Below are 14,871 nucleotides of genomic sequence, written 5' to 3' on the forward strand. Positions count from 1 at the left end.
AACCAATATACATTAGTTTATAGGTTGAAGGGAAAGTCCGCACAACAAAGTGAAAATGTTTATAACATCTTAAAAAGAGTTCATTAAAAGTCCAGATACAGACACTCAGAATACGTGTTCCTGTTTTGTGTCCAAACCTGCATGAGGGTGTCCTAAAATCGTTAGGTTAGAAATTTTGATCATAGTTGTTGCTGCATTGTTTTCTGCTAAAACAAATGTCAGAGTGGTGGGTCGCTTTACTGCACTGTAGTGGGTACAGTGCAGCAACTCTTAGCGGCTCTCTCGCTCATCCTTCCCTTTTTCTCCCCTTTTCCCTGATCACCTATAGGGATTGATGATCGTGCCAAAGCAAAAACAGAAAAATCCATACCTCTCTCCTGCCCTTTTCATATTGCATTGATTTCGTGGTGAAATATCAATCTGCATATGTCATGTACTATTGCAATGCTCAAAACATATTCAAAGGTAAATTATCATAAAACTGCTTTTGAGGGCATTTTTTACAAGTTGAGTTTGGACAGCTTCTCATTTGTAGAGGAAGGTAAGGTTAAAAAAAAAACAACTTCTGGTGACTTTGACTTACAGGCTATAAATAAAATGTATGAGTACACTTTAAATTGCACTGACGTATGCACACACCAATATAGGTACATGTTTGGGGTGCAACTACACTTGCAACTGCAGTTAGAGTGGGATAAAAGTAGCAGTTTGTTTGCTTGTTTGTTTGCATAAGATATGATGATTTTCTTAAATAGGTGGGAGAAAAATAGTGTTGATTTTGCAAAATCTATTGCAGAAACAGCACAGATGTTACTTGTAATGATAATAATATTAATAATAATAAGCGTCTCAATTAAATTCAGCCATTACTAATTTTATTATGACTGAAATAGATTTTTTTTCTTGTGGTAAAAATAAAGACCAGTCTAAAAATGAGGCTTATTTTTCAGTGCTGATAAATCACCCACTATTTGTTCTTCCACAGCTACGATATGCTGAGATGATCATGTTTATCATAAACCTTTACCACGGGAGTGTTGACTTGCCTTTGGCTCATTTAGGTTTGGGGTTATAGAAAGGGATGGATCGAGTAACTTTGTAACTTCCTAATTAAACAATATGCATGGTTTTTTTATGATGTTCAATATGTTTCTGAACATTTTATCTGCGAGCTTTATCTACCCACTGTTTTTGCAATTACTAACAAATTTAGAGTTGAGAACGTGCAGGAAAACTGAAGCCTAAGGGTAATCATCTTGCTGTGCAGATGGTCCAAGATACATGAGAACAATTTCATAAGGTCTTTTCATAATGTAGCTTTTGCTCTGCAGTGGTTGTGTATATTTTAAAATACACCCTGCAGCTTGCTCATCAGGGGTGTTTTTACTACATCACAAGCATACCGCTCACAAGCATTTTTCCACCAAAACAGGGTGGATTAATTCTTTTAACATACTAGATGCACGTGTCATGGTGTAGCTATTTGCACACATGTACATCTCAGGGGATTTAGTCAGATAAATATATAAAATTAAACACATGTTTTTATTTTTTAAACAAATTTACTGATGGGAAGCTCTTAGTAGTTCTGGTACTTTTTAACTTTTAAGCATTCAGAACATAGTTCTCTTTATTTCATGTTTTAATTTAGTGTATTCCACAGTCCACAGTACATGATGTGAAATATCTCCACATGATGACATTTGAGAGCAATAGCCCAGTTTATTCAATGTAGGGCAGGTCGTACAATAGAGATTTGAGTCCTCTGGGCAGTGTTTTGGTGGGAAATGGATTCTGTACCTTTGGCTTGTATACAGCAGCCTAAAGCTTTAAGGCAGATAAAAGAACAGAAATAAAAAAGGAGGAAGAGGGAGTGAAATGAGTTGGAGGGGAGAGCAGGGCGAAGGAACATTCAGCAACAATATCCTTTTTGCTGAAACTTTACATATGTCAGCACTTCAAAAGTTTTCCTATTACTATTTATCCCACATCCCCTCCAAGAGCTCCAGATATTCATTTGATCTAACCTTTTATTCTGCTCCTACTATAATACTCTAAAGCTAAATGCATAAGATGCATATATTCTTTCAAACTTTTTGCAAGTAATTAGAGACAAGTGGATTTCCGGGCCGAATGAAACATCGCTTTGAGCACAACAATTGATTCATCTTTGTAAAATAGCTTTGCCGCCGGAGGACTTTCAGGACAAATCTAAGCTGGTGGAGTAGCAGTGCTCCCAGTATCTCTCTTTGTCTGTTATCATTGCACAGTAGCAGTATCTGTTATATAGTAGAGCGTTCCTACTGAGGAATGGGCAAAATATGAAATCTACAAGAGACAAACTACCAGAACCAAATTGTTTTCTATTGGCTGTATAATAGGATTTTTTGGAAGATGTGAGCACATAGGGCATTTCTAACAGTGAAGATCCAAGAGCAGAGGAAGTGAAGGTGGAAGAGTTTAAAAACCTGGGGTCAACCATCCAAAATTAACAGACAGTGCACAGGAGAGGTTGCGAAGAGGGCGCGGGTAGGGTGGAGTGGGTGGAGAGGAGTATCAGGGGTGATTTGTGAGTGAAGGATAGCGGCAAGAGTGAAAGGGAAGGTTTACGAGATGGATAAGTGTATCAGAGGCACAGCTCAGGTTTAGCCTTTTGGAGACAAAGTTAGAGAGGCAAGGCTGAGATTGTCTAAACATGTGCAGAGGAGGGAGAGTGGATATTTTGGATAAAGGATGTCAGATGTGGAGCTGCCAGGAAGGAGAAAAAGATGAAGACTGCAGAGGAGATTTGTGGATGTAGTGAAAGAGGACATGCAAAGAGTTAGAATGATAGAGGACGATGCTAACGATAAGGTGAGATGGAAATGGATCCACTATAGTGGGCAGCCAAAAAAAGAAGTGTGCACAAAGGTCATTTGAATGCAGTACTGTCTGTCAGATTGTTTATAATTCATTTTCTTAGAACTCTGACAATCACAGTGGGCTGCTGCAAGCTCTGCTTATGACAAAGAAAATGTAGCTTTCAGCAAGTGCTCTCCATGACTTGATGTTTATGTTCACTCAAAGGCAGCATGGTAAGTTGGTGTGTGCTGAAAGTTGACATGGCAGGTACTGAATCTGCAAACAAAAGACGACAATTTCACTGTGGTGCAAAGCGCTGGGGTTGATCTCTGGGGAGAGGTTTAATTCCCCCCTGAGTAAGGGTGCCATTAAAATGCAATGACATGAGATTAATGTTCATCTTGAAGTGACATTTGCTTTCTCATTTACTGCAAAAATTGTCTTGGAATATTGGGTGCTAGGTGTTGTTTTGAATGCTGATGAGCTCCCAAAGCTGCTCAAAGTATGTGCGGTGACAGTGTGAAAAATGTTGGATGTGCTTTATAAAGAGGAAGGGGATCTAGCTGAGTAAGGGACAAACAGTAAAACAAGACCATCAGCAAATTGGGACTGTGAACTTTGAAACTGTGCAGATTTCAAACTTACCGTATGCGAGATAAATGGATGTCCTCAGCATTAATATCTGGACTGCAATGGGAGATACCTGATCAGAAACCTGATTTAAAATGCATTATGTGGTTGCTTTTGAAAATATGTAGTTACTTAAGGATCCTGAGGAGGACAAAAAACAAAAATGTATACATCTTTTGATGCCCGGTGCAATTTAAAGGCTTAGATTACCTGGTTATGGTCTGTGTGTATGCGCTTCAAATAAACCTATTCATTTTTTTCTTTCTCTCCTCTGACTCATATTTCTCTCTCTCTCTCTCTCTCTCTCTCTCTCTCTCTCTCTCTCTCTCTCTCTCTCTCTCTCTCCCCCCCCCCCCTCCCTTTCTCTCATACAGAGTGCCTGTAAGTAGCAGCTCCATCTTCTTTTCCTTGTGTGTGTACCCTCTGCAAGAGCCGGGGACACATACTATATGTGTATGTGAGATGAGGAGGAGCTAAGTGGCTACCACAACCACCTAGATCAGACAGCCTCCTGTGCTGCAAGATGGATTAGAGCCCCACACCTCAGGAGATCAAAGGTAGGAAAAGATGTTTGGTAATCAGCCGCCACTCACCTGCCCTGTTTAATGACAGCGTGGAGAGTAAAGGAAAGAGAGGAAATGGTGAATGACAATGAGTTTAGACTAAGGTCTTTTTGCCATCTGTGGGCTGTAGGGTGTGTAAGAGGGATACACCATGCTGAATGTCAGTATTTATTTTGTATTAAAAAAACTTCACAAATGTGAGCATATTTCCACTGAAATTTAAAGTTGCACATCACATGTGGTTATTGTCCCCAAATATAAGAAACTTGTACAGAAGCATCCACAAAGCGTCCATATAGCAGAGAAAATCTGTTTTTCTACAGTAGTCTACTATAAATTGAAGTAAAATGCTTTTATACTACTGGCACTATTTGAGGGTAATATCTGGGTTCAAGAGGTTAATTCAAGTGGAAAAATATCAGCAATCTAAAACATCACTGGTAAACACTAGGATAGACCTTTGAATTGCCGCCCACGTCTCCAATTTTGTCAGCAGCTCCAAAAGACCCTGTGTTGCTCTTGTGAGTTGAAGAAGCAAGTCAGCGAGGGAAAACGCGCTTCTGCTCTTAGTATTGTGATTAGTATGCTGTATTGCTCGCTGCATCTATAAATAAAAGTGTAAGCCAAAGGCCAGGCAAGTTCTCTGGGAGTTGTTGAAAGTAATTCTGGAAAATGCAGAAGAAACACTGACTGAATTAGAAGCAGATCAGGGAGGTGGAGAAAATAAACGTGCGTAACAAAAAGGTGAATCTGACTTCACGAAATAACATGCAGAGCAACACAACGGTATGGGAGACGTTCAGTTCCGATGTACTCCAACTTCAGTTGGAAACTTGAGAAATTTCCAGGTCTGAAAAAGTTCCAGTTAATTTTTTTACACCAAAAATATCCCAGTTTAATTCGGGGTAATGTTTTTTCATTTTTACGAAGTTTCAATGGTAAACTACTGGTGGTGTTTTCAGGATTTCATAAAAGATACACAAAGCCACTTTCATGCTTGTGGCTGGATTTTTCATTTTTTAATCATTAGCATTTTTGCCACTGTCATGTGAGTTTTCTTTTTTTTTTTTTCCAAACCAGAAATCACCGTATTTGGATTATGTGGTCAATATATCATTATGACTATGAATATATAAACACTAAGACACTTGGTTAGCAAGCTGCATCCATGCGATGTATGAGTGCAGAGACAGAGATTATTAATTAACAGGCTTTATAAGTCTTTAATTTCATGCACCAAAATTTGAAACATAAACTCTGTTTCAAATTTTGTCTGAAGCAGAAAAACTGTCCATAGAGATTCAATTCATTTTTATTTATATAGTGCCAAATCACAGAAACAATTGTGTCAAAGTGGTTTATACTGTAAGGTAAAGACCCTGCAATAATACAGAGAAACCCCCAATAATAAGATAAATCCCTATGAGCAAGCACATGGAGACAGTGGGAAGGAAAAACTCCCTTTTAACAAGAAGAAACCTCCAGCAGAACCAGACACAGGGAAAGGCAGCCATCTTCCATGAATGGTTGGGGGTGAGGGGGGGAAGATATGATAAAGACACACTGTAGAGGAGAGCCAGAGATTAATAGTAAGTAATGATTAAAAGCAAAATGTACTATAAACACACAGTGAGTAAAAAACAGTGAGTGAAGTAAAAACAAATAATGCGTCGTGGTAAGAAGCCCAAGCCTGTTGCAGGACATCTACAGGAGCCCTAACTGTGTTTTATTAAAAAGAACATTTTTAAGCCCAATTCTAAAAGTACAGAGAGTGTCTGTCTCCTGAATCCAAACTAGGAGCTGAAAGCTGAAGGCTCTGCCTCCCATTCTACTTTTAAATACTGTAGGAACCAAAGTAAACCAGCAGTATGAGAGTGAAGTGCTCTATTGGGTTCAAATGGTACTATGAGGTTGTTAACATCCAATAAGGCCTGATCAAAACCACTTTTTGTACTAGGCAGTAAAGATGATGCTGTAAAGTTGGATATTTAAACATCAGGGTGAGTGGGCATGAACCTGCTTTTGGAGTCCAACCTCAGGTGGCCACTAGAAGAACTTTTTGGCCTTTATTTTTCAGTCCCAAAGGTTTCCGCATGGTCAACAATCTCATCTTCTGGGTAAAAATCAAGTTCCTTTTTGTAAACACAACACTCAGACTTGCCCTCCTCATGGTTGATTCATGGTGGTCAAGTGAGCTAGAGAGTCAAGGGAAAACAAGAGCTTTAATGAGAACAAAGGTGTGAATGGCTGAAATAAAACTTTTTCTGCTTGCTTAGCAGAGGTTACATTATAAAGCACAAACAAACACACCCACACCTCCATGTAACCACGGCAGAAGACGCTACATTACCAGATTCTGTGTGAATGTGGCTGAAGCTTCATCTGACCGCTGTGGCCTCTCTGCTTCCTGTGCGGTTACAGCGCTCAATCTCCGCAGACACACAGATCTGACACAAGAACAGAGCAGATTCCCAAATGTAGAGCAGACATTGCTTTTTTTTCTGATAAGAGTGCACTAAATTGCCTCATCTTCCAGTGTCTTTAGACCGCAGTGAAAATGCAGATGATCAGCTGTCGGGAGCTAAGCTTTCATTTTATAAAAACTTCCTGTGAGGAAGCGTGGAGCAGCTTTAGTGTGAAAAGGTTCAAGGGTCAAGTAATCCCAAGCTGCTAGAGAGATACTAGCTCTTACAGTGCCTGTAATTACTGTAATTAAAGGGCTTGTGAAGATTGTGAAGTCCAAATTGTATGGTCCTCTGTCCTTAGTCCTTGAAAAAAATAAAAGAATAAATAAAACAAACAGATTGCTGCAATCTAACAGTGACACACACTTTCTTTTTTGCAAAATAACTAAAGGAAAAACTGGACTTATTTTATATCACAAAGCTGCTTATTGTACTATAATTTAACACTGTTTGCATGAAAGGGGATTACTTTATTGAGATTTCTTCAGCGGAGGCATTTTTGTCCGCACGTGTAAAATGAATCCATAAAAAATGCATTTTCTGTCTTTTCTTTTTTCCTTTTGTAGATGAACTTCAGTCACCTACACCCATTTTCTAGCCACGAGTTTAGATATAACTCTTTATTTTTTTTTATCAGACGTTTTCCTGTTTCCTGGACTGTCTAAGGAGCTTGGAAAGAAAAGCGTCTGGACTTCTTTGAGTTGCTTGAAGACGTTTCACCTCTCATCCGAGAAGCTTCTTCAGTTCTAAGGTCAAAAGGTGGAGAGTCCCAGATTTAAACCCAGTGGGAGTTTCCCCCCAAAGAAGGACAAAGGACCCCCTGATGATCCTCTACCTAATCACATGAGCCAAGGTGTGAAAGCGGGTGTTGGTCACAATCGGCCAGGGTTTCGTGTGAGCTCATTGTGAAACCTGGCCCCACCCTATCATGTGATTTCCTGAGGACAGATGGCCCAGGATGTGAGTGGGCGTTAAGGCGTCTGGGAAGGGATCTCAAAACTGGATTATAGATGGCAGACAGTTGGTGTCGTAAACCACCGCCTCTGTTCAAAGATGGTCACTCACAGTGGACATAAATGGCTTCTTTCACTCCTCTTTCAAACCATCTGTCCTCTCTGTCCAAAATGTGAACGTTGGCGTCCTCGGAAGAGTGTCCTTTGTCCTTTAGATACAAATGAACTGCTGAGTCTTGTCCCGTGGAGGTGGCTCTTCTATGTTGTGCCATGCGCTTGTGAAGTGGCCCACATCCTGGGCCATCCGACCTCAGGAAATCACATGATAAGGTGGGGCCAGGTTTCACAATGAGCTCACACGAAACCATGGCTGATTGTGACCCACAGCCGCTTTCACACCTTGGCTCATGTGATTAGGTAGAGGATCATTAGGGGGTCTATTGTCCCTTTTGGGGGGAAACTCCCACTGGGTTTAAATCTGGGACTCTCCACCATTTGACCTTAGAACTGAAGAAGCTTCTCGGATGAGAGGTGAAACGTCTTCAAGCAACTCAAGGAAGTCCAGACGCTTTTCTTGCCAAGCTCCTTAGACTACGATGACCTGGATGACTGAGAACCTTCACAGACTTATTTTTCTGAGATACTCACTGTTGTTACTGTGGAAAATGTTCCTCTTTGGCTCTGGATTTAATTACACGCTGGCTACAGTTAGTAGACAGTACATACTAGTGGTGCAACGGATCAAAAATCTCACGGTTCGGATCGGATCACGGTTTTAAGTCACGGATCGGATCAATTTTCGGATCAGCGAAAAAAAGACAAAATTTTAACATTTACTTATTAACTTATTTAAGTATTTTTTTGCCCATTAAAAAACATTCAACTCAATACTCATTCCACACAATTATATAAAAACAAATTAAGGTGCAATATAGGGCAGTACAGGGCTTTGTATCCAACACACCGCTGTGATATAATGAGTGGTCACGGTCACGTATCTTTCCGTTGCTCTGGAGGTCCACCCATTTGTAGTTGGGCAACAGACGATACATGGGACAGTTCAGCCAAAACTTTAAACTTTTCCTGCTCATACATGCTTGGAACGATCTTGTCACTGAAGCGGACACGCAACAGGATATCATAGCGCGGCTCAAGCATGTTCATCATAGTTTAAACCCCTTGTTTTGCACAATGGAATAGGGCCTCATGTCTGGAGCTAAACACCCCAGTAGCTTTTGTAATAGCTTTAGCACGGTAAGATTGGGGAGCAAATGGCTGCTTAAATGCCGCAAACTCCTCTGCTCCTCCACTTGGACCGCTAGCGCTGGCCATAACTATTGCTTGACAGACTGACCACGCCCACCATACACATGCTTTTTTTCCTTCTTTTTCGAATCTTCGGATCACGTGCGTGCCGAACCGTGGAGTGGGATCGGTTCGGATTACGGATCAACCGTGATCCGTTGCACCACTAGTACATACTATAAGTCCCCCCCCCCCAACAATAGAAAGAGAAACTCATTTGTAATCACATTTTAACTTTTTTTTTATGAACAAACTCTATCATTTCTGTACCTCAAGATAGTAACACTAAAATTTAAAAGAAAATATTGGCTTCTGTAGTTAGAAAGAGGTCCAGTGTGGCTTTGAATGCTGATGCTACATGAAGTGTGATCTAACAGTTTTGCGTGAGCTAATCGACCTTTTCGGTTAGATTCAATGCAGTGTTAAAAGAGGCTACTTGAGTTTTACAACAGAACACCTGACGCACCTTTGTGAATGTCGGGTGATGGTGCCAAGCACGTCCCATCTGAAATTCTCTTTGTTTTTGAGCAAGTAAACAAAGCTCCAGATGACAGCTTGCCAGCGACTTGAATGTAACCTTTTGTCTTACATACAGATCATAAAAGCACGCACAGCATAAAAGCGGGTATGACAATTTAAGCATGTGGTGACTTTCTGTTCTTTCCTCGCAGGGCCACCCCTCTATTTTCGCCATGACCTCTGCTACATAAGATAAGAGATAAGATAAGATAAAACTTTATTAATCCCTCGGGTGGGTTCCCCTGGGAAATTTTGTCATTTTTTGTCATACTTGCTTAAAGGAAAGGATGCACTATCATCTGGAGGATTCTGCTGACAGCTGTACACTATCAAGACCAAAAGAAAATGTCATAAGAAGACAACTAAATGAGTTTGGATCAACAACCAATTCAGTATGGTTTGTGTAATGACATACTCTATATTAGACCCCACAGATTTTTGATCTAAAATCCTTTACATTTGAAAGAAATTCCTCTCTTTTAACACACACTAAAATGATTGTAAAAGCTGTTACATAGTCAGCCTTTTTGAAAGCACGTTGAATAACATGTTTCCATTTGAAACTTTTCAATTATTGCAAGGAAAAAAATCCTCTTCTCCACATGTGCACACCCACACATGTAGGCACGGTCCAAAAATAAGAACACTGATTTAGCCTATGTCATATTACTAACTCTTATGTATGTCAGTAACAGTAAAACCAAACTGCTATTCATATTCAGGAGGACTCGCTTTTCATATTTTTAAGCCACCACATTCTCCCACAGGTCCAGTTTGCTGTGAATACAAATGCTGGAACACACAGTGTGCTGTACAGACATTGAATTTCTTTGAGGCTCGAGTGCCCCGTGAAATCTACTACTAACAGAATTTGACTTTTTATTGACTTTGGCTCAAAGGAAGTGGATTGAGCATATGGTTTCAATTTCACTGCCCACTTGTGGAATCTTTGGTGCAAATGTTGCATTTTAGCCACTCACTATGTGACAACTACACCATTCTCTATTCCACCTGCATGAATGATTCTCCACAGCTTTATTGGAAATATTGAACTAGTTCTTGTACGTCATGCTCGTTAAGACCTATTAAGCTCATTTTCACTTCACGTTTTTATTCTGGGACTACACTACAGCAGGTTCAGTGCATTAAGTTTAGCAGATATAAAATAGCGCTCAGTTCCTTATTTCCAGAATACCTTTTATGTGCTTTGGCATGTCTGTGGTGTGTATAGATGTTTGTGTATGCCTGTGTTTGATTAACTGCTTTTATTTGTGTGCTGACTGAATTCACGAGCCTGCATCAGTCTGCTCCTGTCTTTGTTGCCTCTGGGCTACCTGCCTCCTTCCCCGGCTGCTCCTGAGAAGTAGAGATAAGGCCCACTGATGTTTGTCTGCTCCCTGGCAGATTACTGAGGCAGACAGGTACAAGGACTCTGGTAGACAGCTCTAGTATATTGGAGGCCAAATAAGAAGTTACTGGGGATGTCCAAGCTGACCATAGCACCAATCCAGCCTGAATGCCATTTGGCTTCTTTATATGTGCTGTTGGTGTTGAGCTTGTTACTGTTGGAAAAGTAACTCTGAATTTTAATGAATGAATATACATGATGTCACCAATTTTTGTTTAGTAAATACTTTAATGATTACCGACGCTTTTGGCTTCTCGTTTGTTTCAAGAGGGATTCCCACAGCAGACGTGTCTGCATGCTTGATTTCACTCTGGATGCCCTTCCTGATGCAACCCTCCTATTTATCCAGGCTTTGGGACTGGCACACCTTTGGGAAGGCTCTGTTTGTGTCTCCTCCCAGTCTTTTAATTCTGAAGAAAATGAGTAAATCGCTAATGCTTGCATTTAAAATTCATTGGTCACAAGCATACCAGAAACTTGTATATATAGTTATGGTTATATATGGTCTGCGTCACGTCTTGCATGGTGATAGGAGTTCAAACAGAAAACAAATCATGGAAGATTTTCAAAGGAAAATTCATGGAAAATTCAGCAAACTGATGTTATTATAGCCTTTGTTGTTTTATGACTCAAGATTTTGATTGGCTAATTACCATTTTGCTAACCTCAAGGATCTTTTTATCTTTTGAAATTGTTCCCATTGTATGCTTGTAAGTTGTAAAATAAATTAAAATGCATAGCTAGGGCCTGTAATACTCAATTTGTGTTTTAAAGACACATTAGAAGCAAAACCTTTTATAAAGGAATGCATAGATCTGTGTGTGCAAGTCCATGTCTGCCTTTTGTATGTTTACCCTTAGAGCACCAGGCTGTGAACATTAGGGTGTGATTAAAGCTCAGGGTCCATGTGGGATTTCCTAATTAGGCCTTTCTACTTCTGTGAAGAACAGTTCACAGACATCATGGAAAGAAAATTGCGGTAAATCTTACTTTATCCATGGTAGTGAGGGCAGAGAGGACAAAGCAGAAGAAGTGTTTGGTCTCCATTCGTAAGAGATCGGAGGCTTCATTTGCATCAGGTCCATGCGCTTTTCTGAAAACAGAGAAGTGTATTTTTCTTAAAACTGAAAAGATCGTTTGAAAGTAAAGTGAAAGGAGGAGTTATACTGTAAAATGGTAATAAGGAGTGCTTGAAAATGTGGCTTTGTCAACTGGAAACTATTGTATGAAAACCAGTGACCCTGCACATATTTGAAGTCCATGGTAAAACTGCAGCATGCACAGTACAAGTGGTCATAACAGACTACTAGGAAGTGACGTAAAAAAATATGGGCAAGAATGGAAGTGGTCCTTCGGTGCATGAGTAGATGATCTTGAAGGGGTCAAATTTAAATCAGGCAAGGTTATGATGAAACTTATGCTGTGATACTTAGGAACATGTTATATCAAAGAGTCCAAGTTCAGCTCTCAGTTTGCTGGTCCTCTATTTGTTGTTGTGTTTGCTTGACTTGTGGTTGATCAGAGCTTTGTAAATTGTTGTTTGAATATTTTTGTTGCCAATTTATGGAGATGGTCTCTGATTGTGGATCTCAACTGGCTGAACATAAATTGTTCATTACTCCGACACCATGTGGTAGGCAGTTTTGTCCACATGCCTGACAGCTCTTCTGGGAAATGAAATCAGGGGGAACAAAAGATGCATAAGCAAGATCAGAGTACAACGGATAACACATGATTCAAACACAGAACTCCTCGTCTGTGTAGCACATTGAATATACATGGCGAAGAAAGCCTAGAGGGGATGTAAGGGTTTAGAAAGAGTTAAGAAGCTGTCTTTTACAAGGTGAAGTGCAGCTTATGAATTAGAAAGTATAACACTGGCTGAGTGACAAACTACGTGGATGAGAAATAGTATAATTATGCACCTGAAATACTGCACAATACATCACATGGCAGCAACTCAGAAGATGCTGAGGTTTAAACGTGGCATGGTTGTTGATGTCGAATTGGGTGGTCTGAGTATTTCAGAAACTGCTGATCTGCTGGGACGCAGCCGACTCTAGGGCTTACAAAGAATGAAAATATCCCACGAGAAGCTGTTCTCTGGGTGAAGATGCGTTGAGAAGAAAGGACAGCTGCTTCAAGCTGAGAGGAAGGTGAGAGCATCTCATATAACCACTCATTACAACTAATCGATGCTCCATACTGCCTTGTATCAGCAGCTCAGGCTGCTGATACAAGACAAAGCATACCCTTTTGTGTGGGGGATACTATCTTGGTCCATTTTGGGCCCCTTAGTACCAACTCAGGAACTTATACAAGCTACAGCATATATGAACGTTGCTGCTGACCGTGTCCTTCCCTTTACGACCACATCTTCTCATGTCTGCTCCGAGCAGGATAACACACTATGTCAAAAAGCTCAGATCATTTCAGTCTGAAGGATAAAAGGCAGTCCAACCTAGTACTACCAAGGTGTATCTAATAAAGTATCTGGTGTGTGTATATTTAAAAAAATGCATAATGTACTGTGCTGCTCCTTTAAACAGTCCCAAACTAAGTGTGAATAGAAATATAAAAACCTTGTTTATTAGGTGCTGCTTTAATTAAGACCAAACCATCTTAATTAGAATTGAGTGACATATGGGCGAAGGTTGGGGTGGCTTTTGGCGCTTTTGAGCTTAATCAGTGGCAGCATCTGGCCGGTGAGTAGCTGTCAGAAGTAACAGATGTATAGAGCTGCATTCATCGCAATAGACAACTCTGTTATAGGAATTAGAAGAAGTAGTTTAATCTGCATTCATTGAAAACATTTATAACAATTAACGAGGCAAAAATATGCAAACTCAAAGTCAAAAAATACCAAACCCGGGTTTGGTATTTTTGGGTATTTAGCAATGGAGCATGTGGAAAATATGCATATAGGCACTCTTGTTGGACCATGTGATGTTAGAGACTATGCTTGCAATTCATTCACACATCATTTATGCTAAAAAGGACAAAGCATACCCTTTTGTGCAGCTGGGGAACATGAAGCATTGATTTTTGTCTGCAATATGAGATGCTGCTTGGCTTTTTATGAACACAGTAGTGCATAATTGGAAAATCCAAACCCATGATACACAACCTCCATAAGATTTTCTGCCACTTGCATCAGCAGTTGTCATGAATGTGCACTGTAATTTCTGGTATCTGGTGAAGGAATTAAGATTCACTGTTAAACTCAGTGGCACAAATCTGCTGGTAAACATTCAGTTTCTGTCTGTCTCTCTCTCACTTCATGCCATGTTTCCTTCAGTCAGTGATCGTGTCTTTGTTACCATACTGCCCGTTGAATGGGAAAGAATATCGATTTCAGGTGCAGGTTTCTGGGATCAGAAATACAGAAGGACGGCGAGAGATGGAGCAGTTTTAAGGAGAGGTCAAATAAAAGCTAGATAGAAGAAAGGAAGGCACAGCTATGAGGCACAGCAGAAGAGAATAAGAGATAATAGGGAGTAGAGAGACGGGTTTGGAGACAGAGAGAAGGCAAGACTGTCTGAGGATTTAGACAGAGAAACAGAGGCGGTGAGAGAGACATGATACCTCGGGTATTAGAAACAGAAGAAGAGGTTGAGAAGGAGTTTGAGTGAGTGTAGCTGGCAAAGTCACCATAGCATCTCCAGATATGATCAGCACAAGACTGAAGGGCAGCAGTGTGTAGACAGGCTAGACGGTACTGCCTGCTCCAGTGGCGTGTGGTGAGGGGTGGTATTGTTTCAGCTATTGTGGACACTTTCCAATCCCATTTACAACTTGGAGAGACCTCGAGTCAGTTACACAGAAACTGGCTGTTGTCACAGAGTAAGCTGGCTAATAAATGGGACCAGTTTGCCTGAAAAGTCTTGTAATAATAGGGCAGAAGAGGTCAGACTTGGAACGTGACAATGTGGCGACATGAAGCCAGAGGTGCTGATGTTGATCTTTTGTTGACAAAAAACCCAACAATGCTGTGTTCCATTTGTTCTGTGGATAATGGATTGTTTAAGCCTGGTTAGAGGCCATTAGCGGCTCCACAATCTGGGCTTCAGCTTGGTTCAGAAGCTTAGATTCCCAGCAATAATGCCCATGTAATCCTCGGTTAAACGTATTATCGTTCTTGCTAAAAAACTGATGCTTTGGTAGAGAACACCATTTTCACCCTTTCA

The 14,871-nt window shown here is 40.4% G+C and overlaps 1 protein-coding gene across 3 annotated transcripts in view; it reads left to right on the plus strand.

Annotated features, from left to right (window-relative positions):
* grik4 (glutamate receptor, ionotropic, kainate 4) overlaps window positions 1–14,871 on the plus strand; it is a 330,883-nt gene that overhangs the window by 77,676 nt on the left and 238,336 nt on the right. For all 3 annotated transcript variants that reach the window (XM_040008873.1, XM_040008871.1, XM_040008872.1), the window contains exon 2: window positions 3,846–4,028. The gene's annotated coding sequence lies outside the window, so the exon portion shown is untranslated. The remainder of the gene's footprint in view (window positions 1–3,845; window positions 4,029–14,871) is intronic.

Source organism: Simochromis diagramma, unplaced genomic scaffold (genome assembly GCF_900408965.1).
Source record: "Simochromis diagramma unplaced genomic scaffold, fSimDia1.1 OVJJ01000344.1, whole genome shotgun sequence".
Classification (NCBI taxonomy): domain Eukaryota; kingdom Metazoa; phylum Chordata; class Actinopteri; order Cichliformes; family Cichlidae; genus Simochromis; species Simochromis diagramma.